The sequence below is a fragment of the Rhinopithecus bieti genome, unplaced genomic scaffold (assembly GCF_001698545.2).
Source record: "Rhinopithecus bieti isolate Rb0 unplaced genomic scaffold, ASM169854v2 scaffold_9919, whole genome shotgun sequence".
In the NCBI taxonomy this organism is placed as follows: Eukaryota; Metazoa; Chordata; class Mammalia; order Primates; family Cercopithecidae; genus Rhinopithecus; species Rhinopithecus bieti.
Window position 1 is genome coordinate 29,974 of NW_016806411.1, and position 7,911 is coordinate 37,884.

Below are 7,911 nucleotides of genomic sequence, written 5' to 3' on the forward strand. Positions count from 1 at the left end.
TACAAAACATACACCAAAACTTTTAAAAGGTAAGATAAACCTGAAAGACTATTTCCAAATGTTCTGCTAAAAATGCTAGCTTAACTATTTGCAATGGCCAAGAGATGAAATCAACTTGTGTCCATCAAGGACACATAGGATAAAGAAAATGTGGTACATATCCACAATGGGATACTATTCAGCCATGAAAAAAGAATGAAATCCCGTCATTTGCAGCAACATGGATGAGCCTGTAGGATGTTATATAAAGCAAAATAAGCCAGGCACAGAAAGGAAATACCACATGATCTCACTCATATGTGGGAGTTAAAAGAAAGTTGAGCTTATAGAAGTAGAGAGTAGAATTGTGGTTACCAGAGGACAAGACGGCTAGTGGGGAGAGGAAGATGGGGAGATTTTGGTTAACGGGTACAGAGATACAGTTAAAAGGAAGAATAAGCTCTGGTGTCTACTGCACAGTAGGGTGACTGTAGCTAACAATAAGTTCTTGTATATCTCCAAATAGCTGGAAGAGAGGCATTGTGAATGTTCCCACCACAAAGAAGTAATGAGGTTGTAATGGTTATGCTAATTACCCTGATTTGATCATTACACAATATATACATGTAATGAAATATCACATTGTATCCCATAAATACATACAACTATTATGTGTCAATTAAAATAAACAGATAAGTTTTTTAAAATGTGGCTTAATACCGCATTAGCTAACACTCCATGAGCAGCATATTCAGGGCATGGTTTGTGTTGACAGTGCTGGTGTCAGGCTCTCTTTCAAACAGTTTCTTGCTCTTGTCATGTGCATGGGGCTCCAGTGAGATCTACAGTGTTGGCTCTGCCAGCTCTGCTGTTGTCCCATTGCCAGAGAAATGATTAATAGAATCTTTATTCTGCAGTCTCTTGGCGGGAGTCTTATTAAGCTATCTGTCCCTTATGTGATGGGGAGAGTAGTCGCAGGACTTGAGAAGCAAACAGGGGCTGCCGGAGAGCAGGTGCACACTCAGTGTCAGCACAGGGCAGGGTTCCTGGTTTTTAGAGAGAAAATGGAAATGCTGATATTTTCTCCTGCACACCACTCCCCAACCCAGGGATCATGAACCCTTCACTTGGGGGTCCTCAGACCCAGCAGGTAGCAGATACCTGAATCTCCAAAGCCTAGAGGAGGACCCACTCAGACATGAGTGCAAGTCTAAAGAAGCAGCAGCCTCTTTCTCCTTCCACATGATACCTGAGAGTGAGACCCATCATCCGCATCACGAATACACCATTGGTTTCTGCTCCAGCTCCCTGGAGATAAAGGGAGGATCATTCCCAAATCACTCAGTGGGCTTGCTGTCCTGGTCATCTCTGTGCGGGGCTCCTGCTTCTGCAGTGCCATCTCTGGCCTTCACTGAGCAGCCGTGAGGTTCACTCTGTCACAGTGTCCACAGATGTCCACCACAGCCTTGCTGATCTCTGCAATGCTTCTTGTGGCTCCTCTCCCTGTGTGACTTCACTCAGTGGACAAAAGCCTGCATCACCACTCCCATCAAGAGCAGCTGAGCCTGTTCTTCACTTTGTTTATTTTACTTAAACCTTTCAGTTTCCATGCCCCACCCTGAGACTCTGATCAAGGTGTTTTTCTATTGTGACCTCCCTATGGTAGCCAGCCTCTCCCTCTTCATGTTCTGTGTAGTCCTGTCCCGCATTGAGCAGGGCTGACCTGTGTCATCAGCAGACATCACAAACATGATTGTGCCTGACTTCCAAGGCTAGCTCATAAAACATTGAGTCTTCTGCCTTGCTCTCTCTGGGATTGCTCACTCTGGAGGAAGTCAGCTGCCATGCCATAAGGATGCTCAAGCAGCCCTGCGGAGAGGTCTGCATGCCTCCTGCACACAAGCAGCACCAACTGCCCAGCTGTATAAGGAGCTGCTTGGGAGGTGGAACCTCCAGCCCCATTCATACCTTCAGATGAGACAGCAGCCCCAACCACCCAGCTAATTGCTTTCAAATTCCTGACCCACAGCAACTGTGAGAGATCAGAAATGCTTATTGTTTATGATTCTAAGTTTTGGTATAGTTTGTTATGCAGACACATTGAAGAATTCTGACTACCCAATTAAGAGATTGAAAAGTGCATATGGCAACATACATCCATAACTGCATACACTCATACACAGATTTTTGAATCAGATTATACTAAACCATATATACTATTGAAGGTATACTAGCTGCTGTGATAACTAAATCCTAGCCTGCACAGTTAAACAAAATAAAAGTTTATCTCTTGTGCGTATCTCCATCCATGTGGGTGCTCCTGTTTGGGTGATTCACCTCCTAGCAGGGATTCCTGGACCCACTCACTGGGCAGCTCCACATCTTCAATGATGACTCTCTTCAATTCAATGGGCAGATGGCAAAAGAGACTGTGGGGAGTCACATCCACTTCTTAATCCTCTGGACCAGAAGTGACACTTGCCCCATCCACTCATGTTCCATCGGTGAGAACCAGACGCTTGGTCCTCCCTAGATCACAGTCCATGGGTGCTGAGGAATGGGGTCCTGGCTGGGAGCCACTCCCAGCATTAAGTCAATGCTGTAAAATCGTTGGTAGTTAGCTACCCATCCCTTCTATGATCTGATTAATTTGCCTTTTATTAATTAAAAATATATTCTGGATACATTATGGACACCTCTCCCATGATCCCTGCCTCCTAATATGCTCTCCCTTGCATAATCTCTTCCCCTTCTAACCCATAGAAAATGACAAAGGTGATGTAATGTACATGATTATGCTCCGTAAGATGATCACATCAGTCTTCTTAGGAGACATACTCCCTAGTTACCTTGGAGGAAGCAAGTGGCCACTTGGAGAGGGCTGCTGTGACAAGGAGTTGAGGGCAGCCTCTGGCCAACAGCCAGCAGGAAATAAGGCCCTCAGTCCCACAGCACACAAGGAACTGAATGTTGCTGACAACCATGTGAGTGAGGAAGCAGGTCCTTCCTCAGTCAAGCCTCAGATGTGACTGCAGCCCCAGCCCACACCTTGGTTGTGGAGGGCCAGGTAAGCTGTACCTGGACTCCTGACCCACAGAAACTGGGAGACAATAAATGCTGGTTGTTACAAGTTGCTTAGCTTACAGTGATATTGTTATATAGCCTTTGATTACTAATTTAGGCATCTTCCCATGTCTAGGCATACTTACCTATTTCTCTTTAAAGCTACATGTATCCCAGAGTGGCTGGGTCACACTGTATTTAACTTGGGACATGCAGATGGCCTTCTTTATTTTCTATCATTGTATACAATGTGCAGGCACATTCGTGGATCTTGCACTCCTGTAAATATAGAAATAACTCATAAATGTTCTCAGCTAATGGGGCTGCACCTGTAAAATTGTGACACACCTATTGCCAAATTGCCCCCCAAAAGGAATATCATGGTGGTAGGTTAAGTTTTAACCAGAAAAAAATGCTGAGCAGAACATTCCAGTTGGAGGAGGGTGACTGGGCCCGGGCAGATGCCTGAAAAGACCCAGGGCCCCTCTGGGAGAGGAAACCACTCAGGCTGCCTCAGAGAGAGAGCAAAGAGGAGGCAAAGGGCCTAAATGATTTCACTCAGGAGCCCTTGAAAACAGGCTGAGAAGTTGGAATATAAAAGCGGGGGCCACGAGGGACTGGTGAAAGATTTCCTCAAAGTTGGAAAATTAAAAGTTGATGCCTTTGCCCCTCTCTCTCACCAGGTGCAGATTCCTGTCCCTGGAGCTGGTAATGAGGGTAGAAGCTCTCCACTGGACCTTCTGATTTATTTTCCTTTTATGCTGTCTCTGGGGGAATCAGCTAGATGTAGAAAGATGAAATTATTGGGTCAAAAATCATATAAAATGTAAGTAGCACATCCATACAAATATATTCAAGGAGTTTTGTGGAAGACTTTGGAATCGCAAAATTCCAGTTTTTCTTCTTGGTTGAATCCTCCCGTGAAGCCAGCCAGTCCTGGGTCGCACTTTGAAACTCAGGGCAAACCAGCAGCACTGGAAGCAGGCCCTCATCTCCCGTCTTTGTGCTTCCCACCCCAGCTGGGTGAGGCACCGCCTGGGGCTCTGGGCCTGGCTAGTCCCCTTCACCACACGTCCGGCTTTGCCCTCCCCACTGCACAGCCCGGGGACCTGCTGTCTTGCCATCTCCTCCATGTCCTCTCCTCTTCCTCATGGCTCATGAAGTCATGAACACCGAGAAATGGAAGAAATGGTTAAATCTTTGGAACCAATTACTTCTGCTTTTGTCTTTGTCTCCTCAGAACTTACAGATAACAATTCATAAGGCAAATGTGTCATTAAAGGAAATGGCCACGGGAACCCAAACCGCTGTGAACTTGAGTCACCAGTCACAATCACACTGTCTGGGGCTTAATGGCCCCACTTTCCACAGAGACGTTCACACCTAAGCTTTGAAGTCACCCCTCCACCTGGACAAATGGGAAGGCGCCTGTTTGTCCAACACCCTGTGCCCTGGAAGGCGTGTTAAGAGCAGGCCTTCTGAAGAGAGCCATTTTTCAAAAACACAAGTGACAGTGTGTGCCTCCCGCAGCGCTCCTCCTCCAGTCTTCACACCTGCATCCCCCATCTTCTCTACTTTCTGGTGTCTCTCATGGCTTTCTCCTTCCATCTGTCCTTAGCCTTCCTGTCAGTCTCCCCACAGCAGCGAAACTCAGGCTCAGGAGGGAAGGCACTGAATTTTAGGAGGCTCCAGCGTTTTACCCTCAAAGCAAAAAGACAGCCTAGCTTCCTGGATGCATCCCAGCCTTTTGCTGATGTTAAGGGGATTGCTTGAGTCTTCAATATCTTAAAACATCAGTAGCTGGCGTGGAGATTTTGGGGACACAAATGGAAAGGCCAAACACAGCAGCAGTGTGTGTCACACACGCAGTCAGAGTTGGATGGCCAGACCCTGAATCCCACTCAAATGAGGCTGTCTTTCTCCCTCTAGTGACTCCAGGTAACCATGGAGACATCAGCAACCCAATCAGCCTGAGCTCTTCCATTCCCAGAACGAATCTGACCCTGCCAGAGTCTCCATCCGATCAGGCGGAGCTCAGCCAGGCGTTGTCTCAGGGGCTGCAGCAAAGACTGAGGCTGGGCGGGGGTCATCTCAGTGACCTCTTCACTCACAGGTCCAGCCCCAGGCGGTGGGGACAGGACAGCTGAGCCAGCTCCCTCTCTCTCTCCTTTCTCTCTCTCTCTCCTTTCTCTCTCTCTCTCTGTGTCTCTTTTCTCTCTGTATGTGTCTGTCTCTGTCTCTTTTTCTATCACTTTCTGTCTCTCCCTGCCTCACTTCGTATCTCTCTGTCTCTAACTCTCAATCTTTCCTTTCTCTGTGTCTCTGTCTGTTTCTCCCTCTCCACTCTCTCTCATCTCTCTCTACAACTCTGTCTCTCCTTTCTCTCTGTGTGTATCTCTGTTTCACTGTCTCTCTCTTCCCTCTCCTCCTGTCTGTCTCTCTCTTCTCCCTCTCTCTGTCTCTCTGTCTCTCTCTCTGGGTATGGCTGTCTTTCTCTCTTCTGCCTGCCTGTCTGTCTGTCTCTCTCTCTGGTCTTTCCATGTGGTTTCTCCACTTGGAGTCCTCTGAATTCTGACTTTTTACATGGAGGCTCCTAGAGCAAGTGTTCCAAGGGCATTGAACACAGAAGTGTGGCCTCTTTTATCTGAGCCTCAGAACTCACACAAAGGCCCATCCAGGTTCAAGGACAGGGAGCACAGGCTACACTTCTTGGCCAGAGGACTGTCAAAGAATTTGCAAATATGTTTTAAAAGCACCACGCTGCCCACCCTCCCAGCGAGCCTGAGGAGTAGTGGGGGGTCCCCAGAGAGGAGGTATCTTTCTGAGACCCAAGATGCTGACTGTCCAAAAGCCTCCCCACCCTTTGCTCTTAGCTGACACGGGAAGACCCTCAGCCCAGGATGCAGCCCGGAAGGGGAGGGCAGAACAAGCTGCTTCCCCACATCCTTCCTTCCAGCACACCTCCCTCCGCAACCCACAGAGCCCAACGGGCGGCTTTCAACCTCCAATCTGTCTGTCTGCGACCTATGTGGAGGTGACACCCCCCAGCTGCCCTTCCTGTCTCTGCTGACAGATGAGATCGTCAGTGAAAGGAATGAAAACAGGGGTTTAGGTTGGTTGAAAAGGAATCAATATGTCTGTCTAAAGTATCACTGAGGCTGATTTTTGTAAAAATATTTCCAAAATCACTTTTATGATTTTGGCAACAAATATGAGAATGCCCATCTCAGAGGGGCTTAAATAATTGTGACACTTACGGATGTCACAGAGGTGGCCTGGACAGGGAAAATCAGAGCTGGTGCCATTGCTCAATGACGTCCTGCAAGCCAGGCATGGCCTGTCCTTCAGTTTTCACTCTCAGCACAAGAGCTTTAGGACACGCACTGCTTACCTCCTAGTTACAAAATAGCTACAAGAGCTCCAGGTATCACATGAGCATCCCAAACCAGAAGGAAGCCATAGGGGAAAAGACCTGGAGGCTTCATCTGACTTCTGTTTACCTCTCCACATGCGGAATAGGGTTCTGTGCCACCCCATAACAGTCGGTAGCAAAGGAAAGGGGGTTGCTACAGTTAAATTGCTTAAACCAAAGGGACTGCAGGAAGCCTGGTTTCTCTGAGATTTAGGGCTCTTTGCCTGCAACTTTAATGCAAAATTGGATTCTCCTGGCAAGAAAGGAAATGAGGAAATTCCATTAAGTAGGAAAAGGACAGTGTCTTCCATGAGTACAATCAGGGGATTTCAGATGTTAGACTGGCTTCCTATTTCAGGCAGGGTCTGTGTTTGGAGTTCTAAATAAAGTCAAGTCACTATTATCTTTGGAATTAGACAAAGAAAGCATGAATAAAAGACTGGTAAAGCTAATCATACCCCAACATTCCAACCCCTTATCCCATTATTCCGTTGGCATCTCCATCCCTTATCACATTTTTTTTTTTTTGAAATCTAATAACAAAGAAAAATGATCTGATGAATATCTACCCAGGAGCTACTTAAGAGAATCCTACTGAGTCACTGACCACCTCCACGTCCTCGCCTGCTATCGTGCTAGAGTGAGGACGATCAGGTGGATGGACCCGAGGCCAGCAGCAGGATGAGGAGCAAGGAAGCCAAGGCCTGAGTGATTGACTAGCTACACTAAGAGCTCCAGCAGTTCAGAGAAGTAGCTCCAGTCACTGCAGGTGGTCAAAAGTTTTCCTCACTGAGTCTATGAGTTTCACAAACCTTGGATTTCTTTTGACATGGGGGAGAACTGCACATCATCCGTAGGCTGCAGACTTTCTTCCTATTCTTGCGTGACCATCCTGTGAAAGCTTGCTGGTCTGCACAGCACTTCTCAGATGGGCCTGTGGTGAGGTGTCTGTGTCCATGTCCCGCTAAACACTGAGCCCCTGGGGAAGGCCTGCAAACATCAGTGTGCTGCACACACCGGACATGAACAGAACACACGTCTACTCCTCTGAAGCCACTCCGTTAACTGGCTCGAAGCCTGCAGACTTTGTTTCCAAGCCATATGGTTTTACTCCAGGTGCAGGATGAGTAGTTCTTGCAGGCCTCTGATTCTTCTACAAAGAGGAAGTGCTTCAGCTGGGGCAAAGGCAAACCACTTCCTGCACCTGAAAAGCACTGCCACAAAACAGCACTGAGGTCACCAGAGAAGTCACCAAGTCTAAAACACTCTTTTCTGCTCCCACCCTGTAAACGTCTCCATTATTCCTGCCACTCCCCTCCTCTCTCTCCGACCCCTTCAACCCCAGGACTCAACAAAGACTACTGAGTGCCTGCCACGCATAAGACACTGAATTCAGTCTGAGCAGGAGGCAGAGAAGGGTGAGAAACACCCACCTGTTTCCTGTGGATCACACCCCC

The 7,911-nt window shown here is 47.6% G+C and overlaps 1 long non-coding RNA gene across 1 annotated transcript; it reads right to left on the reverse strand.

The window, feature by feature from the left end:
• Positions 1–293: 293 nt before the first annotated feature.
• On the reverse strand, positions 294–7,578 carry LOC108532270 (uncharacterized). Its single transcript, XR_001886395.1, has 4 exons — positions 7,267–7,578; positions 3,723–3,822; positions 3,189–3,321; positions 294–1,025 (listed from the first exon to the last, which is right to left on the reverse strand). It is a non-coding gene; the product is annotated as an uncharacterized LOC108532270 (long non-coding RNA).
• Between the last annotated feature and the right edge of the window lie 333 nt (positions 7,579–7,911).